General features: G+C 36.3%; 1 pseudogene; it reads right to left on the reverse strand.

The window, feature by feature from the left end:
- Positions 1-6,189: 6,189 nt before the first annotated feature.
- On the reverse strand, positions 6,190-6,255 carry LOC112850650 (U4 spliceosomal RNA; annotated as a pseudogene).
- Between the last annotated feature and the right edge of the window lie 8,273 nt (positions 6,256-14,528).

Below are 14,528 nucleotides of genomic sequence, written 5' to 3' on the forward strand. Positions count from 1 at the left end.
CATCGATTTATATTTGAAAATAATTTGAAAATAGAATGAAGAAAAATATTGAATATAAAATAAATTCCCACCAAATTAGCAACTCACCACCTAAATGAAATAATAAAAATATTGTAGAAATTTATGCTCAGGGGAGATTTTTCAAATCTCACACATTTTATACTAAAAACTGCAATGAGTATAATAAATGTTAAAGGACACTGATAGGAATCCATGTTCTGAGATGTGCTTTCTGTTAAAAGAAGAATATTTTGAGGTTATAATTTAATGCACTTTTTAAATATACACAATTACTTTTATACCAGGATAAAAATACAGAAAAATATATGAATAAAAATAATGATGAGCACTATAGCTTCTATAATACAATAAAGTATGATGAATCTTTTTATCATCAAAATTTTATATATTGCTAACTGCTTTATAGCTAGTAAGAGATCACCATTATGAACAGTTATAAAACTTGTCACTTTTTAATGCAGACAGTTCGTTTGTACAGAAGCATCCATCAATTTCTTGTTCTTCATAAAACTTTTTCCTTGCCTTATGAATATTTCAATTTGCATGAACTTTTATATACCAATTATAAATGTAAATGTTTTTGACAGAGGGTATTATGTAAAATGGCACCCTATTAAAATCTCATATTTTTTAAAGAGGACTTGACATTCAATACCAATAGCACAAAGTATTTATAGTATTCCATGTCACTAGTATGTCACCTATCATTTAGGTAATGCATATTTATTTGTATACATGGTCATAGATTTTGTACATTTTCTCAGCCATGTGCTCTGTAGAACTATTTCTATATTGGAAAACATGGGGGTTTTTTTTAGTAAAAATTAATGTGGAACATGCATATGCTAAGACATCACTTATATCCTTCAATGGTAAATGGCAGTATATCAATCAGTTTTCATCCTCCAATTTTTGAAGTACTTCTTAGCTCCTTATGGCCAGGAGTAGCGTTTCTCAAGAAAAACTTTCATCAGAATCACTTGGAATGCTTGTTTTTTGTTTTTTGTTTTTTAACGTTTATTTATTTATTTTGAGAGACAGAGAGGAGTGGGAGAAGAGCAGAGAGACTGGGATTAGAATCCCAAGCAGCAACAGTGCAGATGCTGATGTGGGGCTCAAACCCACGAACCATGAGATCATGACCTGAGCCAAAATCAAGAGTTGGACACTTAACCAACTGAGCTATCCAGGTGCCCCTTGGAATGCTTGTTTAAAACAAAGTATGACTCTCTCTTACCTTAGACTTACTAAATAAGAATTTCTGGTGAGAGGGTCAGGATCTGAGAATGTTTTATAATAATTTCTTTATGTATTGCTACAGAGAGCAAGGTTTCAGTACCATTGGCCTAGAGGATTAAATAACATACTTCTTGACTTAGTTTTCAAATCTCTTTATTCAGCCTCCATCCTTAGCTCTTCAGCAAATCAATCTCATACTTCTCATGGACCAACTACTCAGCTTTGCACAAGCTATTATATTCCATAATTCTCAACTCTCAACAGATATTTATGTTCTGTCCAAATTCCTCACTTCTTTCTTTGAAGAGTTAAGTGTCTAAAAGTGATTCTTCCTGAAAAAATGAAGGCCAGAATCCTTGTGTCTTAGTCATATGCTTTGAGATATATCCACTGTTCAATTTATTAAAAACATAAAATAAAAATGAATGATGTGTACAACATTGAGAGATTTTAGAGAAAAATCTTTTTTCATGATTCTGAAAAATGGTGTTTCTGACTTGGTTACAAACTAGAAAACATTTGTTTATTGCTTTTTAAGAAGGATTTTCTGAAATATATTAAAACTAGATGTCAGATTTACTTACGGTTAGGCTGCTTCTCTGAGTATGAAATCATAACCTTGAATTTGTTTATAAGTCTTTAGTCTATTCTTATTGAGTATTTTTAAGTCACCATGCTATACCTTACAACCTCTGTGACATTTATTTTATAACCAGAAGCCTATTCCTGTAATGGAATTCTTTTCAATATTTACTTTTAAGATGTTTCCTAACGTTGAGTACTTTAATTTTCTGCAAGAATTTTGGTCCATAATCTTTAAATACTATTCAATATGTCATCATTTCAAGAAATATTTTTCCAACATTGCACTTATTTCAAGGTAAGAAATTTAAGGCATTAGGTAATTGCATATGTGGCAAGTGTTTATGTTTACAAAGCAAATCCCATGAACCCAACAAATCTCCATTACTGAAATGCTCCAGAATATGTAATTCCACAAAAAAAATTGGTCACATTAACCTAAGTGATGCCAGTGTCCTATGGACATTTTTGAAAATACAGCAATATGCAAGAATTACAATAGTATTGTTAATAAATTTTTTTCCATCTCATTCTGGACCAAAGAGTTGAAAGGTAGCATCACACATATGGAGTGGAGGATTAGTAAGTTGGAGGATAATGAAAGTGGTTGGGGCATGGAAATAAAGGCACTTCCACAGGCTCAAACTGGACAGAGAGGAAATATCAAAAAGGGACTACAAAAGCATCTACATTTTGTTTAACAGTAGCCTGGAATATGGACAAGGATGCTCAGTATTATGGGCCCATTTTTATATTCAGAGCAAAAGAAAGCCACTCACAATATTTAAGCATATGGATAATAGTACTAGATTTGTATTTTAAATTAATCAATCTGGTTTCAATGAGAGAACTTTTAAAATATGTTTCACAGTGTTTGCAGTTATCCCATTTAGGGACACATGTATGTGGTGGTTCTTCTTCTTCTTCTTCTTCTTCTTCTTCTTCTTCTTCTTCTTTTAATGTTTATTTATTTTGATAGAGAGAGAGAGAGAGAGAGAGAGAGAGTGTGTGTGTGTGTGTGTGTGTGTGTGTGTGTGTGAGCGGCAGAGAGAGAATCCCCAGCAGGCTTTGCATTGTCAGTTCAGAGCCCAATGTGGGGATTGATCCAATGAACTGCGAGATCATGACCTGAGCTGAAATCAACAGTTGTTCACTTTACCAGCTAAGCCACCCAGATGCCCCAAAACATGGACATGGTTCTGATAAGAGATGATTTCATTTTGAACCGATAGGGTAGAAAACAGTAAAGAATACTAAACCAAGAAGAGTCAAAAATCCAAAAGACTGTAATATTTCTAAAGTGGAACAAGAGGGTTCAATATGCTAAATAAGAGTCTACCCATCATATCTTTTTACCAGAAAAAAATTACGTGAATAATTCATATAAAAGCTATATTTCCCCTCGTGGTACATTATGCATTTATGAAAAAAAATCATTTTTTTTTCTGGAATGATATAGCTGCATTGATTTTCCTTCTGGATGTCTTAAGCCTATTGAGTGATTAAATCACTCTAAAGTAACTTGAATGTCAAAGTATCACAAGATGTCTGGAAATTTTTTTTTTAAAAGACAAATAAAACTAATAGCACAACCAAATTTACTTCCTGAGAGTGATCTAATTATTCATTTAAAAAGATAATTTTGAACAAATTTCTCAATATTTCTTTTTCCCCAAGTGACTTTAAAGTGCAGCCAAAGCTATGCTCCATTGCCTTATAAAGCACTCATATTTAATAAAAAATCATATCCTACAAAATATATGCACATAGATATTATAGAAGACGAAAAAGAAGAGTCTGGTAGAATAGAACATTAAAATGGAATTAAGAAAAAGCATTGCTTTCAATTAGATGTGTATCCTTTTTCTTTTTAGACCCAAAGTAATTGGGGTTTTAAGCTCTTTAAAATTAATATAGAACTAGACTGGGGCCTACGTAAAACATATAGGCTTTATAATTCTTTGTGTATTAGTGCATAAAAAGAAAAATGAAATGTACAAAAGATATGAGTTAATCAAGATGGGATTTTTTTTCAAGAATAGAAAGAGCTTGTGTTTTAAAATCTATACACTTTATAATTTTCTTTGTGGTTTAAAAATGCCATGGAAATATGACATCTGAAGTAAAGTGGATAATTTGATTTATTTTTTTATTTGAAATTTGGAGCTGCAAATATGGTTATGGTTTGAATAATCATTATTCATCCATTATGAGTTGAATCATATCCTTCAAAAGAGATATGTTGAAGTCTCAATCTATAATACCGCAGAACGTAACCTTATTATGTAGCCTTATATTTACATTATATGTGACCTTAGGGTCTTTGTAAAGACCGTATTTAATCGGGTTAAACTAAAATCATTAGGGTGGGCCTTAAGCCAATATGACAGGTGTCCTTACAAAAAGGGGGGAGAAAAATGAAAAATAAGAATCAGAACTATACAGGGAACAAAATGATGGTTACCAGATATGGGAGGGGTGGGCAGTTGGGCAAAATGGGTGAAGGGGAGTAAGAAAGGTAGGCATTCAGTTATGGAATCAGTAAGTCACAGGAATAAAAAGCAGAGCATAAGGAACACAGTCAAGGATACTATAATAGCGATGTAATGGGACAGACGGTAGCTATGCTTGTGGTGAACACAGTATAATGTATAAACTTGTAAAATCACTAAGTTGTACACCTGCAACTAATGTAGCATTGTGTGTCAACTACACTCAAATAAATAAAAAAAAAAGGGGGGGGTGAGATTTGAACACAGAGATAGACCTGACCAGAGAGAGGGCTATATGAAGAGACACAGGGAAAATCCTGTGTGAAAGCGAAGGCAGAGAGTGGAGTGACATATCTACAAGCCAAAGAAGGCCAAAGATGCAGTAACCTACCAGAAGCTAGGAGAGAGGCTTGGAACAGATCTATGTTCTTTTAAGCCCTGCAGGTTTGGGTTATTATATAGCAAACCTAGGAAACTAGTACATCATTTGAGTAAATAAATTTACTTCAGAATATTGACAGATTGAAGAAACACTTTCTTAACACCCATGTGATATTTCATACTAATTGAACATCATTATTTAAAATACCATTAATTACAGAAAATACTATAAAATATAGCCATCTGGCCACCATTCAAAGCTTTACCCATATACTTGGCATTGTGGAGAAGGTATTATAATTTGAATTCACTCTTCTTTTATTACTAAAAGATTTACATTAGTACTAAGAAATTACACTACAAGCTTAATCATGTTCACACTTGCATATAAACTTGACTTTGAATATATCCAAGTCATTTGGGAATATGTCTCCAAAACTAGCACTGCATCTTACATGTTATATTTAATAAGTAGTTGTTCAACGGATCAAATGAGAGATACAAACAAGGATAAAAATGTCATTCTTGAGTTTTTAAAAGTAGAATATCTAAAATATAATTAAATATATCTATATTTTGAATTATATAAGAAACAGGTACATAAAGCAGATCTACTAATTTACTGTTTCCACAACTTACAGTTCTGGTCTTAAAAAAATGAACACAGAGGTGTATTTTGTGGCAAAATCTGACACTTTTCTTATGTTTGGAAAGGTTGCAGTCATGGCATCCCATACAACCAGAAAAATTTTACACTTAATACTTTATATTTGGATCACAAATTTCATTCCTTTTAAAATAAAAAAAAAAAAAAATAAGTAGCTTCTCTCCTTGACCCTGACTAAGGTTTAAATGCCACATATTTTTATTCACCCTGACTGTGGACAAACACTCCCATGAAAGCAGTATAAAGACTAAAGGAATAATAAGCAAATTCTCCCTTAGGATCTTTTGTTTTGTTTTGTTTTTTCAATGTATTTTCTCTGAGGGCCCTTGAATTCTTTTGAAAATTAATGGTCTTAAACATTTGGTCCAGGGTGTTAGCTGGCTCAGTCAGTTGGGCAACTAACTCTTGACTTCAGCTCAGGTCACGATCTTACAGTTCATGGGTTTGAGCCCCACAATGGGCTCTGCACCGACAGTGCAAGGCCTGCTTGGGATTCTCTCTCTCCCTCTCTCTCTCTCTCTCTCACTCTCTCTCTCTTAAAATAAATAAATAAACTTAAAAAAATAAAACATTTGGTCACACTTTTCTTATTTAAGAAAAAAACAAACAAACATGTCTTACATAACGAAAAGTTTAATACCAAAAAAAGTGTAACCCCCCCCAAAAAAAGTTAAAACAAATGCATATTACCATGAACTGTATATGTAATCAAGTAGCACACCTCAAACAATTATACAAAGTAACTAGGAATGGAAAAACTAACACTTTTATCAATTTAACACTGAGACCAATTCAAATACAGCTGACTCAAATTAGCAATAATCGCGCCTCGGATAAACCTCATTGGCTACGATACTGCCACTGCGCAAAGCTTCAAATACAGCTGACTCAAATACAATTCTACAATTATGAGAATTCTTATTGCCTGCATAGGGAGATTTCGGTTGGGTAGGATTTTGAGTTAGGGTTCAAGGTTGGGTAGACATGAGCAATGGGCACCAGGAGCACTGGGGCAGACACTGCAATATGCTGTGCGTGTCACCCTTCACGGATGGATTTGTTATTTCAGCTACCAGAGTGTTGTCAGCCTCCTCAGAGATTCCCTCAGGAAGCGCTGCCTTTTCCAAGGCCATGCCCCTTCTGAGGGCAGTCATATCCAGGGTCTGATTAATGCAGGGCTTAAAAAGCCTGGTCATGCCAGCCCAATGGGAGACATAAAAGGTCATCCTTGGGGCACCTGGGCATCTCAGTCGGTTAAGCGTCTGACAATTGACCTTGGCTCAGGTCACGATCTCACGGTTGTGATATCAAGCTCCATGTCGGGCTCTGTGCTGTGCATGGAGCCTGCTTGGGATTCTCTCTCTCCTTCTCTTTCTCTGCCCCTCCACTACTCTCTCTCTCTCAAAATGAATAAATATTTTTTTAAAGGTCATTCTTGCTTCAGAGCTCCCTGTGGGGTTGTCTGAATTTGCCATTGGGCCTTGAGTGCAATATTCCTCTTCTGCCTAATTCTGCTTCTTCCCCTTCTTCATACAAATGTTAATCACAGAGAAACCTTAATAAAAATCCTGCATACTAAGGTTGCCTGAGTGGCTCAGTCGGTTAAGCATCTGACTTTGGCTCAGGTCATGGTCTCATGGTTTTTGAATTTGAGCCCCGCATTGGGCTCTGTGCTGACAACTCAGAGCCTGAGGCCTGCTTTGGAATCTGTGTCTTCATCTCTCTCTGCACCCCCCCCCACTTGTTCTCTCTCTCTCTCTCTCTCTCTCAAAAATAAATAAACATTAGTTTTTTTTTTTTTAAGTCCTGCATACTGAATCCCACCTCAGAGTCCCCTTTTTAGGGAATGCAGTCTGAGACAGTCTAGAAAAGTAGGCACTCAGAATGATGCTGGAGTTGAATCTCTTGCAGTCTGGCTGGCAATAAGGTGCCATCATCGGTGCCATCATCATATCAGGAACACAGAGTATTCCTGCCATGCATGGCAGAACAATTGTTAAGTTTTACCAGTGGAGAATTGGGATGAAAATAATGAATTAGCTGGTACCATGTATGAGATGTTTGAGAAACATATGGGAAATGGTAACCATAAGTACAAGGGAATTAGGTGGTTGTTATTAAAGTTATCAGACTCAAATGGCACAGTAGAAAAATAAGAAAATGTCCAGAAAAAATTTATCGCACACTGAAAGCACGGGTAAAATCCAGGGGGACTCTATAGTACCACACATTTCTATAAAATAGGAGACTAGGGGCGCCTGGGTGGCTCAGTCAGTTGGGCGTCCAACTTCAGCTCGGGTCATGATCTCACAGTTCGTGGGTTCAAGCCCCGTGTCGGGCTCTGTGCTGACAGCTCAGAGCCTGTAGCCTTCTTGGGATTCTGTGTCTCCCTCTCTCTCTGCCCCTTCCCCGCTCATGTTCTGTCCCTCTCTGTCTCTCAAAAATGAATAAATGTTACAAAAATTTTTTTTTTAAATAAAATAGGCTTACCAGCATAACCAAGCTCCAAATGAGATTAAACTCTTACCTAACACAGGTATTCTATGTCAAGTTCAGGACCCTGGTTGGAAAAGAATATGACACTGACATGAAATAGAAACATTTGGGTTGATGTCCCTGAAAATCTTGAATCCCTAGATACTCTGACCTCACTGAACCCATGGAGTTGCCTATACCTTCTTATGAAGGGCTAGTATGCCTGCCTCACCTTGCCTGAAAATCATTCAGAAAATTCTCCTGAAAATAACCACTGTCCTCCTTAGAATCTTCTCTAAACCTCCCCTCCCCTGGCCACTGTGCTTATAGTGCTTATAAGCTATGCTTATAGCTCATCACTCAGGGATGAGCTTGGCCGAATGAAAGAAGAAAGAGATTATATATAACAGAGCTCCAAGACCTGGCAAGAAGTAATCAGAAAGAGCAAGGAGGATAGGTATGGGATTGGTTCCTTAAAGTTCTTAATCAAGGAAAAACACTAAAAAATAAAGTGGAATAAAGAGAAATAATTCAGGAGCACTTTCCTTTGATATGGGATATAATACTCTGCCAAGAACTCCAGGAAATGATGTAAATTTGCTTCTGGGATGTCAGCTTGTCAGAGTGATTTCTACCAAACATTTAAGGAAGAGTTAATACCTATTCTTCTCAAACTATTCCCCAAAAATAGGAGAGTGATGGCCCATGCTAAATTGAAATGCAAGAATTGCCATAATATAAAGAATACGAAGGCATTGAAAGGATGAGAGAAGCGGGAAGGCTAGAGTAGAGACCATGTAAGGCTGGAAAGCCATCAAATTATCATGTCCTATAGTGGTCTGGAGAACAGTCCATGTATCAAGGCCATAACAAAATGCACCAGGAAGAAGTGTACCAGCATTGCTAAGTGACTCAGTGGTGGCTCTTCTCTGCACACAAGGGATGATCACAAAAGAGGTGGTTACAGAACTCAGAAGCAATCAGTGTTAGATAGGACCCTGGAACAAGGAGGCCAAATGGCAGGAGTTAGAAGCCAATTGGATATAATTATCCTAATAAGGTCACAAAGGTAGTCAAGAGGCCTGATCAGCAATGGAAATGGTTAACTGAAAACATATCTCGAGGTACAAAATAGATGCGCATCCAGCAAAAGTGGGTGACAAAGACACCGATAACATTTGCTTCAGTAGAAAGCAATGGTCTCTTCCCCAGTTTTTGGACCTAAGCTTATTTTAACCTGGAACCCACTGACTGAAGTAGAGGCCATGTCCCTAAAGGCAAGGATAGCACAATAGATGAAAAGTCTTCATGGAAACAATCATCCTGATTATTATCTACCATGGAACTACTGACTGCCATTCAGTGGAGTAATTAGGGGCATCTGGGTGACTCAGTCAGTTCAGCAGCTGACTCTTGATATCGGCTCAGGTTGTGATCTTGGGGTAATGCGATGGAGCCACATGTGGGGCTCTGCATTGAGCATGGCGCCTGCTTGGGATTCTCTGTCTCCCTCTCTCTCTTTATCTCCCTGGCGCACTCTCTCTCTCTCTCTCTCTCTCTCTCTCTCTCTCTCTCTGTCTCCCTCTCTGTCTCTCTCTCAAAATAAATAAACCAGCTTTTTTTAATGGAGTAATTATACATTGGAGAAAAGGAATACGCACACATTTTAGAGGACTGTTGGCCTGAGCTGACATTGATATCCAGAGATCCCTAAGTGTCATGGCAGCATCCCGTTTGAAGTAGCCGGCATTAATTCTGACAAGAATACAATATATGTCAACTATGGGTCTGCCTTTCTGCCCACAGGGCCTTACTCAACACCGGTATCAAAGGGATTATGAAGTGTTTGATCCATCAACATGGGATTTCATTCCTCAAAGTGGACCCAGTGTAGAGTAAAGGAAGTGTCTGTGAAGCCCATGACCAGGGTATGCACTGCCTTTTGGGAATTATAAAATCACTCAATTCTAAGAAACCTGCTAATACTGATTGATTAATACCAAATTTTCCTAAGATATTCAATAAATGGTTAGGAAATATCCTGTTGTACATAAACGTGAAAAGTATAGGATTCACATCATTCGCCATTAAGCACCATAGAAAGGACCTGCACATTTTGACTAAGACCCTAAGTGGCTACAGACCAACTTTGCAATGAATTGCTTTACATTTTTCAAGCTCTGATGATCCTATTGTCTTTGTCTAATTTTATGGATTTCCATGTATTTCCTGATTAGGTTTCAATGCCCTCACTTTCTAGCTCCCCAATCCTATCTGACGTGCAGCACTGAATACACACATGCCTAGTGTGAAGTCAGGTTGAGCCCCACTCGATAGGCAGACAGTAGTCATTTATGCCTTAGCTCAAAGACCCTTTACTTTGTTTCACCACTCAGATTACTTCAGTCAACGGAACTATACAATTGGGGAAGTCTGTTAAATCATGAGAAATGATTTGTGGAACATTAATATCTATCTAATAGGAACTTTAAGAGAAGTAAAATAAGGCATAAAAAATAAATAATGGAAGAAAATTCCTCAGTGATGAACAAAGTCTGATAAGATGATTAAATAACAAACCAAACAAACAAAAACAGGTCCCTTCAAAAAACCCTTAAGACCTTCCAGAGAGTGGAAATGAAAAGAAAACAAAAGGCATTAATTATTTGGTTATGAATACAGAAAATGGCCAAGGCCATTAAGTGATGTTTGTTTAGAAGTTTCATCATCAATTAGACAACCTAGGAATTATGAGAACAATGTCTTCCTAGTTATTAGTAAAGACAATTTAAGACTAGAATCTGATACCAAGCCAAGCAATTATTCTAGTGGGGGGAGCAGAATAGAGATACCAAAAAATTTAGAGTATTTCTAAAAACATCGTTTGATAAATTCCAGAAAACCAAAAAATGACTAAAATAAAAAGAAAGATATAAGAGATACAAAATACTGAAAGTAATTCAAGAGTAGAAAACAACAACAAAAAGTCCCTCAGGATGGCAGCTATGTAGCAGTCTAAGAATCGATCAATCTAATGCGGAACAGAAAGCCAAAGGATTCTGAGAAGAATGTCGTTAATAATAAAGGGGATTTTATTACCCAATTTGTAGGATTAATATGGTAAAGGCAGTGCTTATTTAGTGAATGGAAAGAGAGGAAAATAATCCAGAAAGAGACAGGAAAAAGCTATACAAGAAAGTCATAGTCCAAACACAAAATAAATTAAAATATGTAATGATTTTGAGTAATTGGTGGAATAAGTGGGGCGGGCGGGGGGGGAAGATTTCCTTTTAAGCCACTCTTCAGGTTCGCTAAATTTACTGACTTTTTTTTCTCTGAATCTGGTCATGGCACTTGCTCCCTAGTGTATGATATTTATATTACATAAGACTTGAAACATTCTATAATGAATATTCCCTGCATAGGTTTCCTATGGTTGCTTGTAACAAATTGCCGCAAATAGAAAATTACTTGTAATTTGTTATAAGCCACTACAGGAAACTGTAATAAGTTATTACAGTTTCCTGTAGTGGCTTAAACAATAGGATTAAAACAGCAGACGTGGGGCTTCAAACAACAGACCTATTTCTCTGGCTTTAAGTGACAGACATGAGTTCTGCAACAGTTATAAGGGCCAGAAGTCTTACATCGAGATGTTGGCAGGCCCACATTCCCTCCTGAGGCTTTAGGGGAGAATCCTTCCTCGTCTCCTCTAGTTTCTGATAGTCGTTGGCATTCCTTGGTTCATGACTCCATCACTCCTATCTCTGCTTCCATCCTCACATAGCCTTCTCTTTGTGTGCCCACGTAATTTCCCCCGCCTCTCTTTTTCACAAACATACATGACTGCATTTAGATACCCTGCCTTTAGTTTATGTAACCTAAAGTCCTCTCCAGAGCTTTATTTTAATCCTATCTTCTGTCATGTCCTAATTTTGCATATATGGTAATGTTCAGGGTTCCAGGGATTAGGAAATTAATATATCTTTGGGGAGACACTTTCTCTGCCTTCCACGCTCACAAAGAAAAGTGGCTGATTGGTGGTTATGGAGTTGGAAGAGATTCTGCATTCTACTTTATTCATCTTTCATAAAGGTCCTGCTTAAAGTTTCTGCGACAAGAAATGCAGGTTTCATTATATTTAAAGTCATAAGAGTAAGTACTAAAATACCTTAAAGGAAAATATGATTGGCAAAATTTGGGGAAAGGACGTAATGAGCAAGTGAGAGCAATACAAGAGTGTAAAATTCTCAGCACTGTATCAAGAAGAGTCGATGGTATAAATGTCACATCTAGATAAAAAGTTGAATGTCCGTTGTTGAGAATTGTAGAATAACTACAGAAGACATAAAAATAGGAACAGGGTAAAGTAACTTTAGTGGATGTTGCTGGGAGTAGAGTGGGAATTTGGTTGGGGGGACCATTTATTTTCCATTTTTGTCTTTTTATATTAACATTTTAAAAACCATGATTCATGTATGAATATGGCAGATAAAGACTTTTACACTAATGTTCAATGTAGTTTTGTTCTTAATAACCAAAAAAGAAGAAAACGAAAAAGAATCCTTTTATTATTTTTTTTCAATGCCACTTGTTCATTTGGCTATCAGCTTCTGCTCATAAATTTAAATGTCCAAAACCATGTTTGTCTTGTAGCAAAATAATAAACTTAGTCAGAACCAAGTCTGTCTGTCTTTCTTTCTTTCTTTCTTTCTTTCTTTCTTTCTTTCTTTCTTTCTTTCTTTCCTTCCTTCCTTCCTTCCTTCTTTCCTTTTTTTTAATCCCAGGGAAACTAAATTTAAGAAAGAGATGAAAAGCACATTCACTACATCATCTTCTTGCTGACTTGTGTTTTTTTACCTATAACTAGCGCATTAATCCCATGGAGATCCTATGTTTTTATTTGCAAGAATGTTGGCATCTCAACATAAAACTTTGACAGAACTGATCTAATTCATAACACCTAGTCGTGTGCATATGTGTCAGCAATCATTTTGTTTGATAAATTATACATGACTATTAATCAGTGACTGACGATCTCAGTTCTGAGACATTAGTAACGGTGACATTGTTCTCATATTCATTATGAGAAAGAAAATACACTTTGAATCTTTGCCTCGCTGAAATTTATCACACAGGTGGGAATGAAATGGCACATTATGTGTTCTCATAAGTTACCATTTTTGTTTCATCTCGTGTTGTTGGGCCTTAAGAGAACACTTTAGTGACTAATCCCGAAAGATTTCAGATTTAGAATATTTGAACCTTATTTGTTGTTTTATGCAATTACTGTAACAGAACGTGATCAACATTGTAATTAAACTTGGGCTGCATCACTAGCTTTTGCTTATTTTAGATAGCTCCAGGTTTACACAATTTATGTCAGAGCTAAAACGTTATGTTTTAGATGCTTCAACCTATAAAAACCTTGAAAATACTGCAAGTGTCTACAATTATAAATCATTCTGCTAGAACAAATGTGTATGGAGTATTATGTTCATTTCTTCAGTCAGAAGGCCAACAAAAGTATGGTGCTCAGCAAAAAGGTCCATGGCAGGAGCGAATCTGGATGTTGCATGTGGGTGTGAGTGTGTGTGCGATATTTTGAAGGGATAAACAAATGATAAAGAGGAACTGTCACTAGGAGAACACCAGGGGATTTTACTAGAATCAGAATAAATTGAATGCCATAAAATGCTTACCAGCAACAAAAATTCTCTCAGATGTGACATTCACAGTTGGAAACTTGGAAATTTTATAACTGCAAATTCTTTAAAGACAGAGTACCAATTTCATCACTTGGCTCATGGAAAAGATGAATAAACAGACATGAAGACAATAGTTTTAAAGCACAAAATATATATTTTACATTTAAAATATATAAATGTAAATTATAAAATGCTGTGTTAAGCTTCTCATTTCCCTATTATCAATCTATGTCCTCTTCCAAGGCATAGTTTAGTATCCATGGAAAATTTAAGGAACACAACAATCACACAAATACAGAATCCCTGGATCTGGGGGAATGAGATTAAGATTTAATAGATGGGGACGCTTGGGTGGCTCAGTCAATTAAGCATCAGACTCCTGGTTTCAGCTCAGGTCATGATTTCACAGTTCTGTGAGTTCCAGCCCCATGTTAGGCTCTGTGCTGACAGCACAGAGCCTGCTTGGGATTCTCTCTGTACCCAAACCCCCCTTCCTCTCTCTCATTCTCTCTCTCAAAATAAATAAATAACCTTTTTTTAAAGATTCAATAGATAGGAAATTGGACCAGATGTCCTACAACTAGGCTTCTCTCAAGCCTTAAAGTATATATATTACTAAGTCTGTAGGGAAAGCATGTTTGGAAGAAACTGGTGACTTTGACCTTTTGAATACTTAATTTGCAATGTGTATGGAAATGGAATAGGAGATTGGAAGAGGGAATGAGAACAAAGGTGTATACTGTCTTATAAATAAAGAAGCCCAATGCTATAAAGTTCACCCTCATTTGATCGTTGTTACCATCAAATGTATATAACTGAATACAATTACTACTATAGTCTGGATTTCTAAGCAGATTAAACTGATGTTGATGGTTTAGGTAAGTGACTTAATTGACCACTGCCTTTTACAACATGTATTAATTGAAGTATAGTAACAGCTGTTGCATTGCTTAGTATTACCTG

Source organism: Puma concolor, chromosome C2, assembly GCF_028749965.1.
Source record: "Puma concolor isolate L17-30 chromosome C2, mPumCon1.1.hap2, whole genome shotgun sequence".
Classification (NCBI taxonomy): domain Eukaryota; kingdom Metazoa; phylum Chordata; class Mammalia; order Carnivora; family Felidae; genus Puma; species Puma concolor.